The following is a 20681-nucleotide window of genomic DNA, read 5'->3' as shown; positions in this document are numbered from 1 at the left end:
CAGGATCAGATGGCTTCACAGGCAAATTCTACCAAGTTTCGAGATCAGCTAATACCTATCCTGCTCAAACTCTTCCAGAAACTTGCAGAAGAAGGAAAACTCCAAATTCATTCTATAAGGCCACCATCACCCTGATACTGCCACGCTCCTTTGTCCATGGAATTCTCCAGGCAAGAATACTGGAGTGGGTAGCCATTCCCTTCTCCAGAGAATATTCCTGACCCAAGGATTGATCCTGAGTCTCCTGCATTGCAGACAGATTCTTTATTGTCTGAGCCACCAGAGAAAAATATCATCAAAAAAGAAAATTACATAGATGTCCATCAGCAGATGAATGGATAAGAAAGCTGTGGTACATATACACAATGGAATATTACTCAGCCATTAAAAAGAATACATTTGAATCAGTTCTAATGAGGTGGATGAAACTGAAGCCTATTATACAGAGTGAAGTAGGCCAGAAAGAAGAACACCAAAACAGTATACTAACGCATATATATGGAATTTAGAAAGATGGTAATGATAACCCTGTATGGGAGACAGCAAAAGAAACACATATGTATAGAACAGTCTTTTGGACTCTGTGGGAGAGGGAGGCGGGGATGATTTGGGAGAATGGCATTGAAACATATATAATATCATATAAGAAACGAATTGCCAGTCCAGTTTCGATGCAGGATACAGGAAGCTTGGGGCTGGTGCACTGGGATGACCCAGAGGGGTGGTATGGGGAGGGAGGTGGGAGGGGGGTTCAGGATGGGGAACACGTGTACACCCATGGCAGATGCATGTTGATGTATGGCAAAACCAATACAATATTGTAAAGTAATTAGCCTCAAATTAAAATAAATAAATTTAATTAAAATAAAAAGAAAATTACAGGCCAATATCCTTGATGAACATAGATGCAAAAATCCTCAACAAAATTCTAGCAAATAGAATCCAACAACACACTAAAGGGATCATACACCATGATCAAGTGGGATTTATCCCAGGGATACAAGGATTCTTCAATATATGCAAATCAACCCCATCAACAAACTGGAAGATAAAAACTATATGATCATCTTAAAAGATGCAGAGAAAGCCTTCAAAAAATTCAAAGTTCATTTATGATAAAAACTCTTCAGAAGTAGGCATAGAAGGAACCTACCTCAACATAATAAAGGCCGTATAAGACAAACTCACAGCAAACATTATTCTCGATGGTGAAAAATTGAAAGCATTTCCTCTAAAATCAGGAATAAGACAAGAGTGCCCACTCTCGCCACTATTATTTAACATAGTTTTGGAAGTCCTAGCCATGGCAATCAGAGAAGAAAAAAAAATAAAAGGAATCCAGATTGGAAAAGAAGTAGTAAAACTCTTGCTACTAGCAGATGACATGATACTATACATAGAAAATCCTAAACGTTCCACCAGGAAATTACTAGTTATTCAATGAAAATAGTGAAGTCACAGGATATACAATTAATACACAGAAATCCCGTGCACTCTTATACAATAACAATGAAAACTTAGAAAGAGAGGAAACAATTCCATTCACCATTGAAACAAAAAGAATAAAATACCTAGGAATAAACCTACCTAAAGAGATGAAAGACCTATATGCAGAAAACTCTAAGACATTGATGAAAGAAATCGAAGATGACACAGCACATGGAGAGACATGCAATGTTCTTGGATTGAAAGAATCAATATTGTGAAAATCACTATATTACCCAAAGCAATCTACAGATTCAAGGCAATCCCTATCAAACTATCAATAGTATTTTTCACAGAATTAGAACAAAATTTTCACAATTTTCATGGAAACACAAAAGACCTCAAATAGCCAAAGCAATCTGGACAAAAAATGGAGCTAAAGGAATCAACCTTCCTGATTTCAGACTGTACTACAAAGTTACAGCCATCAAGAGAGTATGGTATTGGCACAAAAACAGAAATGTAGACCAATGGGATGAGAGAGAAGGCCCAGAGATAAATTTATACACCTATGGGTGCTTTATCTTTGACAAAGAAGTCAAGAATATACAATGGAGAAAAGACAGCCTCTTCAATAAGTGGTGCTGGAAAAACTGGACAACTACATGCAAAAGACTGAAACTAGAACACTTCCTAACACCATACACAAAAATAAACTCAAATGGATTAAAGACTTAAGTGTAATGTCAGACACTATAAAGCTCTTAGAGAAAAATAAAAGCAGTATGCTTCTCATCATAAATCACAGCTCCTAGAGTAATGTGACTCATTACTCTAGACCCACCTCCTAGAGTAATGGAAATAAAAACAAAAATAAACAAATGAACCTAATAAAACTTAAAAGCTTTTGCACAGCAAAGGAAACAATCAATTCAGTTCAGTCGCTCAGTCGTGTCTGACTCTTTGCAACCCCTTGGACTGCAGCATGCCAGGCCTCCCTGTCCATCACCAACCCCCGGAGTTTACTCAAACTCATGTCCATCGAGTTGGTGATACCATCCAGCCATCTCATCCTCTGTCATCCCTTTCTCCTCCCACCCTCAATCTTTCCCAGGATCAGGATCTTTTCCAATACGTCAGTTCTTCCCATCAGGAGGCCAAAATATTGGAGTTTCACCTTCAGCATCAGTCCTTCCAAGGAATATTCAGATCTGATCTCCTTTAGGATGGACTGCTTGGATCTCCTTGCAGTCCAAGGGACTCTCAAGAGTCTTCTCCAACACCACAGTTCAAAAGCACCAATTCTTCGGCACTCAGCTTTCTTTATAGTCCAACTCTCACATCCATACATGACTACTGGAAAAACCATAGCTTTGACTAGATGGACATTTGTTGGCAAAGTAATGTCTCTGCTTTTTAAAATGCTGTCTGGGCTGGTCATAACTTTCTTTCCAAGGACTAAGCATCTTTTAATTTCACGGCTGCAGTCATCATCTGCAGTGATTTTGGAGCCACAAAAATAAAGTCTGTCATTGTTTCCACTATTCCCCCGTCTATTTGCCATGAAGTGATGGGACCAGATGCCATGATCTTCGTTTTCTGAATGTTGAGTTTTAAGCCAACTTTTTCTTTTTCACTCTCCTCTTTCACTTTCATCAAGAGGCTCTTTAGTTCTTCTTTGCTTTCTGCCATAAGGATGGTGTCATCTGCATATCTGAGGTTATTGATATTTCTCCCGGCAATCTTGATTCCAGCTTGTGCTTCATCCAGCCCAGAGTTTCTTATGATGTACTCTGCATATAAGTTAAATAAACAGGGTGACAATACACAGCCTTGCCATACTCCTTTTCCTATTTGGAACCAGTCTGTTGTTCCATGTCCAGTTCTAACTGTTTCTTCCTGACCTGCATACAAATTTCTCAAGAGGCAGGTCAGGTGGTCTGGTATTCCCATCTCTTTCAGAATTTTCCACAGTTTCTTGTGATCCACACAGTCAAAGGCTTCGTTATAGTCAATAAAGCAGAAATAGATGTTTTTCTGGAACTCTCTTGCTTTTTCCATGATCCAGTGGATGTTGGCAATTTGATCTCTGGTTCCTCTGCCTTTTCTAAAACCAGCTTGAACATCAAGAAGTTCATAGTTCACATATTGCTGAAGCCTGCCTTGGAGAATTTGGAGCATTACTTTACTAGCGTGTGAGATAAGTGCAATTGTGTGGTAGTTTGAGCATTCTTTGGCATTGCCTTTCTTTGGGATTGGAATGAAAACGGACCTTTTCCAGTCCTGTGGCCACTGCTGAGTTTTCCAAATTTGCTGGCATATTGAGTGGAGCACTTTCACAGCATCATCTTTCAGGATTTGAAATAGTTCAACTGGAATTCCATCACCTTCACTAGCTTTGTTCGTAGTGATGCTTTCTAAGGCCCACTTGACTTCACATTCCAGGATGTCTGGCTGTAGGTCAGTGATCACACCATCGTGATTATCTGGGTCGTGAAGCTCTTTTTGTACAGTTCTTCTGTGTATTCTTGCCACCTTTTCTTAATATCTACTGCTGCTGTTAGGTCCATACCATTTCTGTCCTTTATCGAGCCCATCTTTGCATGAAATGTTCCCTTGGTATCTCTAATTTTCTTGAAGAGATCTCTAGTCTTTCCCATTCTGTTGTTTTCCTCTATTTCTTTGCATTGATCCCTGAGGAAGGCTTTCTAATCTCTTCTTGCTATTCTTTGGAACTCTGCATTCAGATGCTTATATCTTTCCTTTTCTCCTTTGCTTTTCACTTCTCTTCTTTCCACAGCTATTTGTAAGGCCTCCCCAGACAGCCATTTTGCTTTTTTGCATTTCTTTTCCATGGGATGGTCTTGATCCCTGTCTCCTGTACAATGTCACCAACCTCATTCCATAGTTCATCAGGCACTCTATCTATCAGATCTAGTCCCTTAAATCTATTTCGCACTTTCACTGTATAATCATAAGGGATTTGATTTAGGTCATACCTGAATGGTCTAGTGATTTTCCCTACTTTCTTCAATTTAAGTCTGAATTTGGCAATAAGGAGTTCATGATCTGAGCCACAGTCAGCTCCCAGTCTTGTTTTTGTTGACTGTATAGAGCTTCTCCATCTTTGGCTGCAGAGAATATAATCAATCTGATTTCCGTGTTGACCATCTGGTGATGTCCATGTGTAGAGTCTTCTCTTGTGTTGTTGGAAGAGGGTGTTTAGAGTTTTGCCAAGAAAATGCACTGGTCATAGCAAACACCCTCTTCCACCATAGTTTGGCCCCAGGTAAATAACAGGGAGGGAACACAGCCCCACCCACCAACAGAAAATTGGATTAAAGATTTACTGAGCATGGCCCTGCCCATCAGAACAAGACCCAGTTTCCCCCTCAGTCAGTCTCTCCCATCAGGAAGCTTCCATAAGCCTCTTATCCTTATCCATCAGAGGGCAGTTACAGTTCAGCCTGTCCAACTCTTCGCGACCCCATGAATCACAGCATGTCAGGCATCCCTGTCCATCACCAACTCCCAGAGTTCACTCAGACTCACGTCCATCGAGTCAGTGATGCCATCCAGCCATCTCATCCTCTTTCGTCCCCTTCTCCTCCTGCCCCCAAGCCCTCCCAGCATCAGAGTCTTTTCCAATGAGTCAACTCTTCGCATGAGGTGGCCAAAGTACTTGAGTTTCAGCTTTAGCGTCATTCCTTCCAAAGAAATCCCAGGGCTGATCTCCTTCAGAATGGACTGGTTGGATCTCCTTGCAGTCCAAGGAACTCTCAGAGTCTTCTCCAACACCACAGTTCAAAAGCATCAATTCTTCGGCACTCAGCTTTCTTCACAGTCCAACTCTCACATCCATACATGACCACTGGAAAAACCATAGCCTTGACTAGACGGACCTTTGTTGGCAAAGTAATGTCTCTGCTTTCCAATATGTTATCTAGGTTGGTCATAACTTTCCTCCCAAGGAGTAACCATCTTTTAATTTCATGGCTTCAATCACCATCTGCAGTGATTTTGAAGCCCCCAAAATAAAGTCTGACACTGTTTCCCCATCTATTTCCCATGAAGTGATGGGACCAGATGTCATGATCTTCGTTTTTTTAATGTTGAGCTTTAAGCCAACTTTTTCACTCTCCTCTTTCACTTTCATCAAGAGGCTTTTTAGTTCCTCTTCACGTTCTGCCATAAGGGTGGTGTCATCTGCATATCTGAGGTTATTGATATTTCTGCCGGCAATCTTGATTCCAGCTTGTGCTTCCTCCAACCCAGTGTTTCTCATGATGTACTCTGCATATAAGTTAAATAAGCAAGGTGACAATATACAGCCTTGATGTACTCCTTTTCCTATTTGGAACCAGTTCCATGTCCAGTTCTAACTGTTGCTTCTTGACCTGCATGTAGGTTTCTCAAGAGACAGGTCAGGTGGTCTGGTATTCCCATCTCTTTCAGAATTTTCCACAGTTTGTTGGGATCCACACACTCAAAGGCTTTGGCATAGTCAGTAAAGCAGAAATAGATGCTTTTCTGGAACTCTCTTGCTTTTTCCATGATCCAGTGGATGTTGGCAATTTGAGCTCTGGTTCCTCTACCTTTTCTAAAACCAGCTTGAACATCTGGCAGACAGACTAAAAACCACAATCACAGAAGACTAACCAATCTGACCACATGGACCACAGCTTTAACTAACTCAATGAAACTATGAGCCATGCTGTGTGGGGCCACCCAAGATGGGCGGGTCATGGTGGAGAGGGTGACAGAATGTGGTCCACTGGAGAAGGGAATGGCAAACCACTTCAGTATTCTTACCTTGAGAACCCCATGAAGAGTATGAAAAGGCAAAAAGATAGGACACTGAAAGATGATCTCACCAGGTCAGTAGGTGTCCAATATGCTACTGGAGATCAGTGGAGAAATAACTCCAGAAAGAATGAAGAGATGGAGCCAAAGCAAAAACAACACTCAGTTGTGGATGTGACTGGTGATAGAAGTAAAGTCCGATGCTGTAAAGAGCAATATTGTATAGGAACCTGGAATGTTAGGTCCACAGATCAAGGCAAATTGGAAGTGGTCAAACAGGAGATGGCAAGAGTGAATGTCGACATTTTAGGAATCAGTGAACTAAAATGTACTGGAATAGGTGAATTTAATTCAGATGACCATTATATCTACTACTGTGGGCAAGAATCCCTTAGAAGAAATGGATTAGCCATCGTAGTCAACAAAAGAGTCTGAAATGCAGTACTTGGATGCAATCTCAAAAACTACAGAACAATCTTTGTTCATTTCCAAGGCAAACCATTCAATATCACGGTAATCCAAGTCTATGCCCTGATCAGTAATGCTGAAGAAGCTGAAGTTGAACGGTTCTATGAAGACCTACAAGACCTTCTAGAACTTATACCCCCAAAAGATGTCCTTTTCATTACAGGGAACTGGAATGCAAAAGTAGGAAGTCAAGGAAATAATAAACAAAATTAAAAGCCCTCAGAATGTGAGAAAATAATTGCAAATGAAACAACTGACAAAGGATTAATCTCTAGAATTTATAAGCAGCTCATACAGCTCAATATTAGGAAAACAACAGCCCAATCACAAAATGGGCGGAAGACCTAAACAGACATCTCTCCAAAGAAGACATACAGGTGACTAATGAACATATAAAAAGACACTCAACATCACTAATTATTAGAGAAATGCAAATCAAAACTACAATGATGTATCATCTCATACCAGTCAGAAAGGCCATCATCAAAAAAATCTACAAACAATAAATGCTGGAGAGGATGTGGAGGAAAGGGAACCCTCCTACACTGTTGGTGGGAATGTAAACTGATACAGCCATTATGGAGAAGAGTATGGAGATTCCTTTAAAAAAAAACCTAGGAATAAATCAACCATATGACCCAGCAACCCTACCACTAGGCATATACCCTGAGAAAACCATAATCAAAGAAGACACATGTACCTCAATGTTTATAATAGCATTGTTTACCATAGCCAGAACATGGAAGCAACAAAGATGTCTGTCAACAGATGAATGGATAAAGAAGATATGGTACATATATATAATAGAACATTACTCAGCCATAAAAAAGAATGAATTTGAGTCCATTCTAATGAGGTGGATGAACCTAGAGCTTGTTATAAAGAGTGAAGTAAATCAGAAAGAGAAAAACAAATATAGTACGCTTCTAAGCTGCTTCAGTTGTGTCCGACTCTGTGTGACCCCATAGACGGCAGCCCACGAGGCTCCCCTGTCCCTGGGATTCTCCAGGCAAGAACACTGGAGTGGGTTGCCATTTCCTTCTCCAGTGCATGAAAGTGAAAAGTGAAAGTGAAGTTGCTCAGTCGTGTCAGACTCTTCACAACCCCATGGACTGCAGCCTACCAGGCTCCTCCGTCCATGGGATTTTCCAGGCAAGAGCTGGAGTGGGGTGCCATTGCCTTCTCCAAATATAGTATACTAACACATATATATGAAATCTAGAAAGATGGTACTGATCAATCTATTTGCAGGGAAGGAATGGAGACACACATGTAGACAATGGATTTGTGGACACAGGGAGGGAGAGAGTGGGACGAATGGAGAAAATAGCATCTATCTATCTATCTATATATATATATACATTATCAGATGTAAGCTGGAAAGCTGGAAAACTGGAGATGTTGCTGTGTAGCATAGGAAGCCCAATCTGGTTCTCTGTGATGACCTGGAGGGATGGGATGTGGGGAAAGGAGGGAAGCTAAGGAGGGAGGAGATGTATGTATAATCAAGGCTGATTTGCTTTGTTGTATGGCAGAAACCAACACAACATTGTAAATTTTTTTTTAATATTTAAATAAAAGACAGAAAAAATTATTGTATCAGAAAGCATGTTACATATGTTATCTTTTTGCTAAGCCATATATAGATGATGTGAGGGTTTCCTAGGTGGCACTAACGGTAAACAACCCACCTGCCAATGCAGGAGATGTAAGAGACACAGGTTTGATCCCTGGGTCAAGAAGATCCCCTGGAGGAGAAAATGGAAACCCACTCTAGTATTCTTGCCTGGAGAATCCCATGGACAGAGGAGTCCATGCACACATGCACAGATGATGTGAAGTGAAATTTCAAGAGAATTTTTACTATTCTACATAAAATAAAGAAGTATAAACTATAACATTAAAAATGCAAGATACATATAAAGGTGATAGAACTGATTTTTATCCTTGGATGAAAACTGCTAATCATGTTGGCAAACAAACAAAAAAAGAATCATGCATTTCAGGTTAAAAAAAATAAATAAAGGTGAAGGGGAGAAGGAGTTAATAGGAGAAAGAGAAGCAAAAAAGTGGCTTTGATATTAGCTTTATAAAATCAAAACAGCTAAAAACATCAAGTGATTAATGTTTCAAATACAAAGACTTATGGATCATTTTCCTAAAATCTGTAGTACTAAAAATGTGTATCCATATACACGGTAAGTCAACTATGTTGAATTTTAACAACATGTCTTTCAACATAAATTGTATGCATAAAAGTAAATTAGAAAATCTACCACTTTGAAAATAATACAACTTAAAAAATTAAATGGCACAGTAGTAAAGTACACTACAGTAACATTTACACTAACATGGAAAACAAATAATTATATACCATTACACATCTTAGGTTGATCTATCTGTAATTTCTGTTTGTTCACATCTCTAGAAACTTAATTCATTAATGAGTAAGGCAACATAAAATCTGACATAAAAGCAAAGTGTATATTAAACCTAGTCACAAACTTAGAGTAAATGTGAAATAAGCTTCACTTTTATGAACAGAATAAAGAGCCACTTCATCCTCACAGCATAGCTACTGTAACTACTAAATAGGTGGTTGACTATCTGTTTCTAACCATGAGTTAATTCTGAAGGGAGACATAGGAGACATAAAAGTCAATTGGTCCCTCCAGAGATTCTAGGCAAATTGTCAAGGTCATTATATGACTTGGTGGAGGATCATGAAAGGAGAATTAAACTAATGGAAAATTCTCCTGCAAAGAGTTTCCATTAAATAATCTATGAATTACCAGCTGCCTTCAGCATTCACTTAGTTAGAAATAAAAGGATCAAATAAGACCATAAATAAAAAAAGAAATACCAATAGTTGAGACAGGAAGTGATTAAGATAAAAAGATGGACTTGAGTAGAGTCAGGGTCATAGTAAGGATGATTTCTGTTTTGACCCTGTTCCGGTATGTTGATAATTACAAGCCTATAGAGTGAAAAAGTAATTCCATGGTGCCAACAGCAGGCATATGTTAGACTTTCAATTATTTTATCATCCACTTTGATGGGAATGAGCCCAAATTTTTAAGCTAGAAAATGAAAATTTGTAGGGATATGAATACATGTCCTGGATAATGTAATCCTGAGTTTAACTTAAAAGTTAAGATTGTGAAGTCATTTTTTTCAAATTCATGACATTCTGATGTTTTCAGATTCATTGTGCCAGAGAATGGAAGGATATGATGTTTTCCCTGCTTCATTCTATGAGCAGCAGGCATGAAGCCCTCTCTGTAGGGGTAGCTTTGTGAAAAACCCTACCCTTTTGTAGGAAGCAAGGCTCCCTCCTTCTCAGGGATGCACTTTGATTCTTGCCTTAAGAGGACACGCCCAGACTTGCTGAGGAAGCAGGCTGCCTAGCCTCCCACAACAGAATGATCTCTTCTGTACACAGACTGATGACATAGAGAGCTGAACCTCACATTCACCTGTGTGTAGTCCTGATGTCCAGCAGGGAAATAAGAGATATTAATGAGACTATGGAGAATGAGAGAAAAGGAAATTCAAAAAAATCCCCAAACTAAGATTTTGATATATTTGAATGCAAATTCAAGACCCAGAAGAAATAACTAGGAAAAACTGAAAGGGGTAGAATTGTTTGTACTTGGAAAAAAACACACAGTAGAAGGACAGCACACTGAATCCTTTAAGCCAGAGTGGATACAATATTGTGTATCCATAATATTGTGGCAATATTGTACAATAATACAATAGCCACATGTTCCTTGGTAATGAAAGAATAAATACAAAACCTTTGTCAATATCTGTATCATTAACAGTATATAGCACTTTGCTTATAATTGGTATTCAATATTCATTATAGGGATTAATAAACTTTGAGAGTTTTAATAATACTACATTGCATACCAGGGCTTCCCTTGTGGCTCAGTGGTGAAGAATCCACCTGAGATGCAGAAGACACAGGAAAGCTGGATTCAATCCCTGGGTCGGGAAGATTCCCTGGAGGAGGACACAGCAACCCACTCCAGTATCCTTGCCTAGAGAATCCCATGGACTGAGGATGCTGGGGGGCTACAGTGCATAGAGTAGCGAAGAGTCAGACCCAATGAAGCAACTTAGCACACACACATGCATACCTAACACGAATGTGGTGACCACTGTGTTAAGTACTTTGTTACATGGTTTTATCCTCACTGATCCTATGAGATAGAGGAAAACATGAGTTTTTTTACAGATGAAAAAACTGATATTCAAAGAATTTAAGTTACTTGCCTGAGGTCTTATGGTTAGTAAATGAGGAATCAGGATTGAATCCAGCCTGGCTTGATTTAAAGGTTCACAGTTTTATCAGTACAATAGCAAGCTTGCTAGACCTCCTACCAGCACAGGGTCTGTGTTGTTCGCACTTGCACCAGTGGCTGTCAGCCCTATGAACCCACACCTCCACATCCCAGTGTTATAGGAAATATTTTGTAATACTCACTTTACTAGAGAAGTTCAGAGATAAGTACACACATATTTAATCAACATAATGCACTGGCTCCAATATAAAGTGTGAACTAAAGAAAGATAATTAATAATGCATTTCAAACTAGATATTCAACAGATAACACTAAAACTCTTTGTTAAGAAATCTGGTGCTTGTATGGAACCATAGAATCACCATGAAAAGAACAATTATACATATAGGGTAATATTGGTGTGGGATTCTTACATGGAGCCTCAGAGCTCCCAGACTATTCCAAGAATCAAGAAGTGCCCATTTCTAAAGACTTGGGCCTGGAAATTTGCATTGTGTCACTTTTGTGATATTGTATCAATCAAAGAAATTCTAGAACCAGCCAGGATTCAAGGAGAGGGGCCATGGATCTCACATACCATCTCTTGGTGACAAGTGTCAAAAAATGTATGACAAGCACTACACTCCATTCTGTGACCACAGATTACTTACATTTCTCTCACTTGTAAAATATACTCCCTCTCTTCCCCAATTCCAAAATGTATCATCCCCTTACAGCACCAGGCTCAGGCTAAGTTCCAGGGTCTCATTATCTGCATCACAATCTTTCCCTATCTCCCATTTCCCCCAGTCTATGAGCTCTTATTCTAATCAGGATGGAATGCTGCTGCTGCTGAAAGTGTCTATCCAGAAGCTTTTTTCCTTTGTTTTTAATCTGTATGAGAAAATACATGTCACAGTACAGCATGGATACACCTGGGGAAAAAACTGGAGGCCGAGAGGTCATTTAGGAGGCTGTGTGATTTTGTACACCTAAGATGATGTGGACCCAAAATTCTGCTTTGGATTGAGTCTGTGATTTGTCCTCTTGCCTAATGATAAGGTTGAAAATTATTATTTCTTCCTTAGGTTATATTGACTCAATCAAAAAAATAGTTTATTATTCTGTCATTTGCCCTTTCATAAAATTCTTGATAAGTTCTCCATGACCTTAAAGTGCTCAGTATATGTTAATCATTATTAGTAGAAGTAGTACTTTATATCTTTAAAAGTAAGAATTTTCAGTTTTCACTAATTGAATACTATTACTTAGAGTTACCAGTAGGTGGGGCTATTGAACAATATTTTTCTAGGATGTCACAAGCCTTGTTCCTGACTTTAAAATAAAAAAAAAAAAAAAAAGCCTACGAATAAAGAACTTCTCTACTGTATTACAAAATCTCTTATTAAAGGAAATTTTTTTTCAAAATTTACAAATAACTTTTTTTTAAGTATTCAAAATAACAACAAAAAAAAAAAGATTGGGTTCAGCTTAGAATATGAGCTCTAGAGCTCCAGGAGGAAGGTACAGTCACTGGAAGGTCAGTCTCTTGCCTCTGGGCTGCTTAGTGGACTTTAAATCAATGTCTCATCTCAATTTTGACCCAGTACTTTGAGAGTGGATTACAAAATAGAAATAAAGAATAAGTGCCTGTGTCTGATCCACATGTCAAAAATACTACGATAGAGTCTGACTCTACTTTTTCACTAATAGTAGCTATTTAGCAACTACAGGTGGAGAAGGCAATGGCACCCCACTCCAGTACTCTTGCCTGGAAAATTCCACGGATGGAGGAGCCTGGTGGGCTGCAGTCCATGGGGTCGCTAAGAGTCGGACACGACTGAGAGACTTCACTTTCACTTTTCACTTTCATGCACTGGAAAAGGAAATGGCAACCCACTCCAGTGTTCTTGCCTGGAGAATCCCAGGGACCGGGGACCCTGGTGGGCTACCATCTATGGGGTCGCACAGAGTCGGACACGACTGTAGTGACTTAGCAGCAGCAGCAGCAGCAACTACAAGTGCCAGGTGCTAAATTAGGTGCTCTTCAGATTTGGTAAGAAGGCTGAGTGTTGAAGAATTGATGCTTTTGAATTGTGGTGTTGGAGAAGACTCTTCAGAGTCCCTTGGACTGCAAGGAGATCAGTCCTAAAGGAAATCAGTCCTGAATATTCATTGGAAAGACTGATGCTGGAGCTGAAGCTCCAATACTTTGGCCACCTGATGTGAAGAGCTGACTCATTAGAAAAGACCCTGATGCTTGGAAAAATTGAAGGCAGGGGGAGAAGGGGACGACAGAGGAAATGGTTGGATGGCATCACTGACTCAATGGACATGAGTTTGAGCAAGCTCTGGGAGATGGTGAAGGACAGGGAAGCCTGGCATGCTGCAGTCCATGAGGTTGCAAAGAATCAGAAACAACTGAGCGAGTGAACAACAACAACAACAAATTCTCATAGCAACCCTCAGTTCATTTCAGTTCAGTCGAGCAGTCGTGTCCGACTCTGCGACCCCATGAATCGCAGCACGCCAGGCCTCCCTGTCCATCACCAACTCCCGGAGTTCACTCAGACTCACGTCCATCGAGTCAGTGATGCCATCCAGCCATCTCATCCTCTGTCGTCCCCTTCTCCTCCTGCCCCCAATCCCTCCCAGCATCAGAGTCTTTTCCAATGAGTCAACTCTTCACATGAGGTGACCAAAGTACTGGAATTTCAGCTTCAGTATCATTCCCTCCAAAGAAATCTCAGGGCTGATCTCCTTCAGAATGGACTGGTTGGATCTCCTTGCAGCTCAAGGGACTCTCAAGAGTCTTCTCCACCACCACAGTTCAAAAGCATCAATTCTTCGGCGCTCAGCCTTCTTCACAGTCCAACTTTCACATCCATACATGACCACAGGAAAAACTATAGCCTTGACTAGATGAACCTTTATTGGCAAAGTAATGTCTCTGCTTTTGAATATGCTATCTAGGTTGGTCATAACTTTTCTTCCAAGGAGTAAGCGTCTTTTAATTTCATGGCTGCAATCACCATCTGCAGTGATTTTGGAGCCCCCAAAAATAAAGTCTGACACTGTTTCCCCATCTATTTCCTAGGAAGTGATGGGACCTGATGCCATGACCTTCGTTTCTGAATGTTGAGCTTTAAGCCAACTTTTTCACTCTCCACTTTCACTTTCATCAAGAGGCTTTTGAGTTCCTCTTCACTTTCTGCCATAAGGGTGGTGTCATCTGCATATCTGAGGTTATTGATATTTCTCCCGGCAATCTTGATTCCAGCTTGTGCTTCCTCCAGCCCAGCGTTTCTCATGATGTACTCTGCATATAAGTTAAATAAGCAGGGTGACAATATACAGCCTTGACGTACTCCTTATCCTATTTGGAACCAGTCTGTTGTTCCATGTCCAGTTCTAACTGTTGCTTCCTGACCTGCATATGGGTTTCTCAAGAGGCAAGTCAGGTGCTCTGGTATTAGGTCGATATTATTAGCTCTGTTTACAGATAAGAGAACTGAGGAATTAAGTTACTTAGCTAGTTTCAATCAACTATTAGATGGTGGAGACAGAATTTCATCTCTGCTTTCATTGATTCTTATGTTTTGCTTGCAAGCCTGTGTGTGTGCTAAGTTGCTTCAGTTGTGTCCGACTTTTCCACTCTTTTTGACACTATGGACTATTGCCCTCCAGGCTCCTCTGTTCATGGGATTTTCCAGGCAAAAATAGTGAAGAAGATCCCTTCTTCCCCACCCAGGGATTGAACCTGTGTCTCTTACATCTCCTGCATTGACAACTGATGGTCTATGTTTTATCCTAGGAGTCAATTCTGACTAAATATCCTAAAGATGAAGTGAAACCAGCAAATATCTAACCCAGTGCCAAACTACAGCATTCAAATAAATCTGCAGCTTCAGTCTCATTGTGGCATTTATGGAAAATGAGACTTCATTTTTGAAGTTGGCATCTATGGAAACTTCAGTTTAGCAACAAAAGAACCATCTTTTCCTGACTTACCCATGAAGCTGTTTTCTTGAACTTGTCATTCTAACCTAAATGGGACATTATTTTTCTCCAATATTCTAGGAACTAACAATGGAGAGAGGTTTGAGAAGACAAGATATAGAGTGTTATAAAATAATTTTAATTCATATATGTAGCAGAATTTATAAAGAAACCTTAAGAAAAAATACAATCCTATTTTCAAATGGACAAAGTACTTAGCAGGTGCGTTTTATAAATGATATCTCCGTGTGTCTGTACCTCTCTAGGGTAAAGGCTGAGAAATCAGAGACCTTGGCTGGGGCAAGGGAGGAGAAAAGGAAAGATATAAGCATCTGAATGCAGAGTTCCAAAGAATAGCAAGAAGAGATAAGAAAGCCTTCTTCAGCGATCAATGCAAAGAAATAGAGGAAAACAACAGAATGGGAAAGACTAGAGATCTCTTCAAGAAAATTAGAGATACCAAGGGAACATTTCATGCAAAGATGGGCTCGATAAAGGACAGAAATGGTAGGGACCTAACAGAAGCAGAAGATATTAAGAAGAGATGGCAAGAATACACAGAAGAACTGTACAAAAAAGATCTTCACGACCCAGATAATCACGATGGTGTGATCACTGACCTAGAGCCAGATATCGTGGAATGTGAAGTCAAGTGGGCCTTAGAAAGCATCACTACGAACAAAGCTAGTGGAGGTGATGGAATTCCAGTTGAGCTATTTCAAATCCTGAAAGATGATGCTGTGAAAGCGCTCCACTCAATATGCCAGCAAATTTGGAAAACTCAGCAGTGGCCACAGGACTGGAGAAGGTCAGTTTTCTTTCCAATCCCAAAGAAAGGCAATGCCAAAGAATGCTCAAACTACCGCACAATTGCGCTCATCTCACAAGCTAGTAAAGTAATGCTCAAAATTCTCCAAGCCAGGCTTCAGCAATATGTGAACTATGAACTTCTTGATGTTCAAGCTGGTTTTAGAAAAGGCAGAGGAACCAGAGATCAAATTGCCAACATCCGCTGGATCATGGAAAAAGCAAGAGAGTTCCAGAAAAACATCTATTTCTGCTTTACTGACTATGCCAAAGCCTTTGACTGTGTGGATCACAAGAAACTGTGGAAAATTCTGAAAGAGATGGGAATACCAGACCACCTGACCTGCCTCTTGAGAAATTTGTATGCAGGTCAGGAAGAAACAGTTAGAACTGGACATAGAACAACAGACTGGTTCCAAATAGGAAAAGGAGTGCATCAAGGCTGTATATTGTCACCCTGTTTATTTAACTTATATGCAGAGTACATCATGAGAAACGCTGGGCTGGAGGAAGCACAAGCTGGAATCAAGATTGCCGGGAGAAATATCAATAACCTCAGATATGCAGATGACACCACCCTTATGGCAGAAAGTGAAGAGGAACTCAAAAGCCTCATGATGAAAGTGAAAGTGGAGAGTGAAAAAGTTGGCTTAAAGCTCAACATTCAGAAAACGAAGCAGTCCCACCACTTCATAGGAAATAGATGGGGAAACAGTGGAAACAGTGTCAGACTTTATTTTTGGGGGCTCCAAAATCACTGCAGATGGTGATTGCAGCCATGAAATTAAAAGACGCTTACTCCTTGGAAGAAAAGTTATGACCAACCTAGATAGCATATTCAAAAGCAGAGACATTACTTTGCCAACAAAGGTCTGTCTAGTCAAGGCTATAGTTTTTCCAGTGGCCATGTATGGATGTGAGAGTTGGACTGTGAAGAAAGCTGAGTGCAGAAGAATGATGCTTTTGAACTGTGGTGTTGGAGAAGACTCTTGAGAGTTCCTTGGACTGCAAGGAGATCCAACCAGTCCATTCTGAAGGAGATCAGCCCTGGGATTTCTTTGGAAGGAATGATGCTAAAGCTGAAACTCCTGTACTTTGGCCACCTCATGGGAAGAGTTGACTTATTGGAAAAGACTCTGATGCTGGGAGGGATTGGGGGCAAGAGGAGAAGGGGACGACAGAGGATGAGATGGCTGGATGGCATCGATGGTTGTGTGTCTGAGTGAACTCCAGGAGTTGGTGATGGACAGGGAGGCCTGGGGTGCTGCGATTCATGGGGTCGCAAAGAGTCGGACACGACTGAGCAACTGAACTGAACTGAACTGATGCCTACTTAGTCTAACTCAAAGTTTCCCATTTAATTAAATAAAAATCCTTTTATCAAAGGACAACTATTAACATCTTAAGAAAGTTTGGGAAGCATTGACCTGGAGATTTTATTTTTTCTCTTCCTCTGCTGCTGCTGCTGCTAAGTCACTTCAGTCGTGTCCGACTCTGTGTGACCCCATAGATGGCAGCCCACCAGGCTCCCCCGTCCCTGGGATTCTCCAGGCTCTAGTTGCTCACATAAAATTCTCTCCCTGATCTTCCTAGTACTTGAACTAGGAAGTCATCAGACACCTCTCTTGCTAGCATTCTATCATTCGTTGAAACTGTAACTCATAAGTATTTTGTTTTTCTTGTATCTCCTGGAAGATTATTTTCTTAAGTGGAGTTTAAATTTTTGGTTTACTTCATAATCAAAAGAAAATGCTTTTATCATCTCTTGTTTACTAAAGCAAGTTCTAGTAGTTTTAAACTAAGCATGAAAGTGAAGTGTGGAAACACACCAAGTAAGAGAGAGTGACAGAGTTCAAAAGTTGAAAACTGTCAATGATTGTTCTTTTCCTGTTTGCCCTTTACTGTCTTTGAAGCCAAATGTTTGATCTTTTGCATTTTCCAAGATGGACATATTATGCTATTGTTAGGTAAACACCAAGACAGAACCATGAAGCTCAAAATAAATGTTTCAGCCACACCTCATTAAAAATAATATTTACCACATACTTAGTAAGAGAAAAATACAAACTGTGTTTTACCTTTTATCTCATTTTATCGACTATTTTAGGAAAAATAGTGATAGTACAAAATATAGAGAAATATTATGTAGTTTTTCTTGAACATTTACCTATTTCAAAATATAGGTTCTATAGCCAAATAATTTGACTTCCTGAATCTATACCCACATCCTTAGTGTAGCTGTAATAGAAATTGAAAAAAGAAAAAAATTTGAATTTTAGAGCTGGCAATTTTTCTAAGTAAGTCAGCAACTTCTGTTTGCTGTGGTTTTTAAATACATCTAAAACTTGACTGCTTCTGACTTTCTCTGCTACTACTAGACTCCCCAGAGCCACCATCGTCTTGCCTAAATTATTGTAATGACTACTAACTCTCTTCCGATCTACTCTCAACACAGAAACAAACTGACCCTTTAAAAACTTAAATCAGGTAACACAACATTGTAAACCAACTATACGCCAATAAAAGCTTTTGAAAAAGAACATGAAAAAGCAATGAAGTGATCTAAAAAATGTAAATTAAGATATATATCACTCTTACTATTCACAACCTTTCAATAACTTCTCATTTAAAGTCAAAGTCCTTACAATGATCTACAAGGCCCTCATATATGGTCCCCAGTCATTTCTCTAATTCATCTCTTACTGCCCCCCTCCTTGCTCCCTTTACTCCAAATGCTACTCTTTGCTATTCTGGATGCTCTCTATTCAACTTTTTTTTTTTAAGTCTTTATTGCTTCTGTTTTATGTTTTGGTTTTTTGACCACAAATCATGTGGGATCTTAGTTCCCCAAGCAAGGATCAGACTACATGCACTGCAAGGCGAAGTCTTAACCACTAGGCTGCCAGGGAAGTCTCCCTCGTCAAGCCTTTGTAACTGGATCAGTCTTTCCTCCCATATCCACAGGCTCCTCTCCCTCACCTTTTTAAAATCTTTGTTCAAATGTCTCATCTTCTCAGCAAGCCCTTGAACGACCAACTTGCCTTACCAACTCTGGAACTTTTTATCTCCCTCTTTGCCTCTTTATTCTTTACAACCTTCTTAATACCTTCTAATATATTATAAAACATACATTTTCTGTAATTATTGGCCTCCTCCATTAGACTGTAAGCCTCATGAGAGATGGATTTATTTTTCTGTTTTGTTCACTTTTGTTTCTCCAGCGCCTATGCTAGAGACATAGAAGACACTTAAGTATTTATTGAATACAAATATAGCATGCTGCTGCTGCTAAGTCACTTCAGTTGTGTCCAACTCTGTGCGACCCCATAGATGGCAGCCCATCAGGCTCCCCCGTCCCTGGGATTCTCCAGGCAAGAACACTGGAGTAGGTTGCCATTTCCTTCTCCAGTGCATGAAAGTGAAAAGTGAAAGTGAAGTAGCTCAGTCATGTCCGACTCTTAGCGACCCCATGGACTGCAGCCTAGCAGGCTCCTCCGTCCACGGGATTTTCCATGCAAGAGTACTGGAGTGGGGTGCCATTGCCTTCTCCGACAAATATAGTGTAGGCACAGTTTAATATGCCTTTTAACCAAGAAAGGAAAGAATGTATAAACAAATGAAAAGTAACTTTGATCAATGGCCAGGCAACTGAGACTATTTCAGATAAATTATACCTGAGAATAGAATTGTAAGTATAACTGACCCAAGTTCTCTCTACACTTCTCCTAAAGCATTGAGTTGCTACATGATCAGTTTTCCTTTGATAAAAATGGATAGTAGTCTATCAGCACATGAATGTTTATGTTTCAATTTTATTCTTGTTCCCAACTCTCATTTTCCACTTTATACATTTAAAGAATTATATACATTTATTTCTACAATATTTGAGGACAAATTGAATGGATTCAAAGAGCTAAACAATGCTGGTCAATCTAACCAACTAGGATTCTATATAGTAGTCATAAGTATAATTATTATCTTTCTCAGTAAGATATCTGTTTTACTGTCTTTTGTAATCATAACAGAGAAGATTTTTACCTGTTTGTTTTCAATAGTTCTGTTATCTCTTTCTATAAGTAAACTTTGAAAAAACCCTTCAGTGATTGCTTGCCAACAGAAGCAGCTAGATCTGCAATAATTCACCAACCTGGATTAACCAAATTTGTCTGCCTTTGTTTGAGGGATTAAATCTGTTGATTATCTGGAATCTCAAGGGCAGAAAAGTTGAGCTTGTCTCTTACACTGGGTCCTATTTCCCACTCAAACTCACAACCTCTTTACTTCTGCCTATATTGATGAGGAACCTGTAAGGGGAAATACCCCCATTCCTGAGCAACTTTGCTGTTTTTCCACTGATGAGCTGTTCATATGACAGAGTTCTGAGTTTCTTGTCTACTTATCACTTACTTCAGCCTGTTCCTGTTAGTGATTTGAATTGAACAGCTGTATGTGTAGTACATATAAAAAGTTATTTATCCTTAAAACACTCACATGTGACATTCACAATGTGAACTGTGAACCTCATGGAGTATGTTGAAAACAAATAACAGGTCAGTAGTGAAGAGTCTGTTGGTGCTACAATCAGCCAGGTGCTCACTATTTAGCTCATTAGGAGTGGAAGGCGGAGAATGAATAAATAGGGGAGCAGGTATCATTGACTTCAATACAAATCTTCCTTCTGCGATCACAAACCAGAGAAAACCAATGTGAACTTGGGAGTTTCTCTTTTTAGCTGCTTTTTTTTGGTGGGATTCACCAATATTCAGCTTTCAGTTTCTATGGGTGCTGTAGATTCCCAAAGCTATGTGCACCCAGTCAAGAACAGCAGTCTAAACTGTAGCCATTCATTTTTGTCCTGTTTCAAAGTATTCATTCATTTGTCCAACAGCT

The sequence above is a fragment of the Bubalus bubalis genome, chromosome 10 (assembly GCF_019923935.1).
Source record: "Bubalus bubalis isolate 160015118507 breed Murrah chromosome 10, NDDB_SH_1, whole genome shotgun sequence".
NCBI classification, from domain to species: domain Eukaryota; kingdom Metazoa; phylum Chordata; class Mammalia; order Artiodactyla; family Bovidae; genus Bubalus; species Bubalus bubalis.
This window is presented reverse-complemented; position numbering follows the sequence as displayed.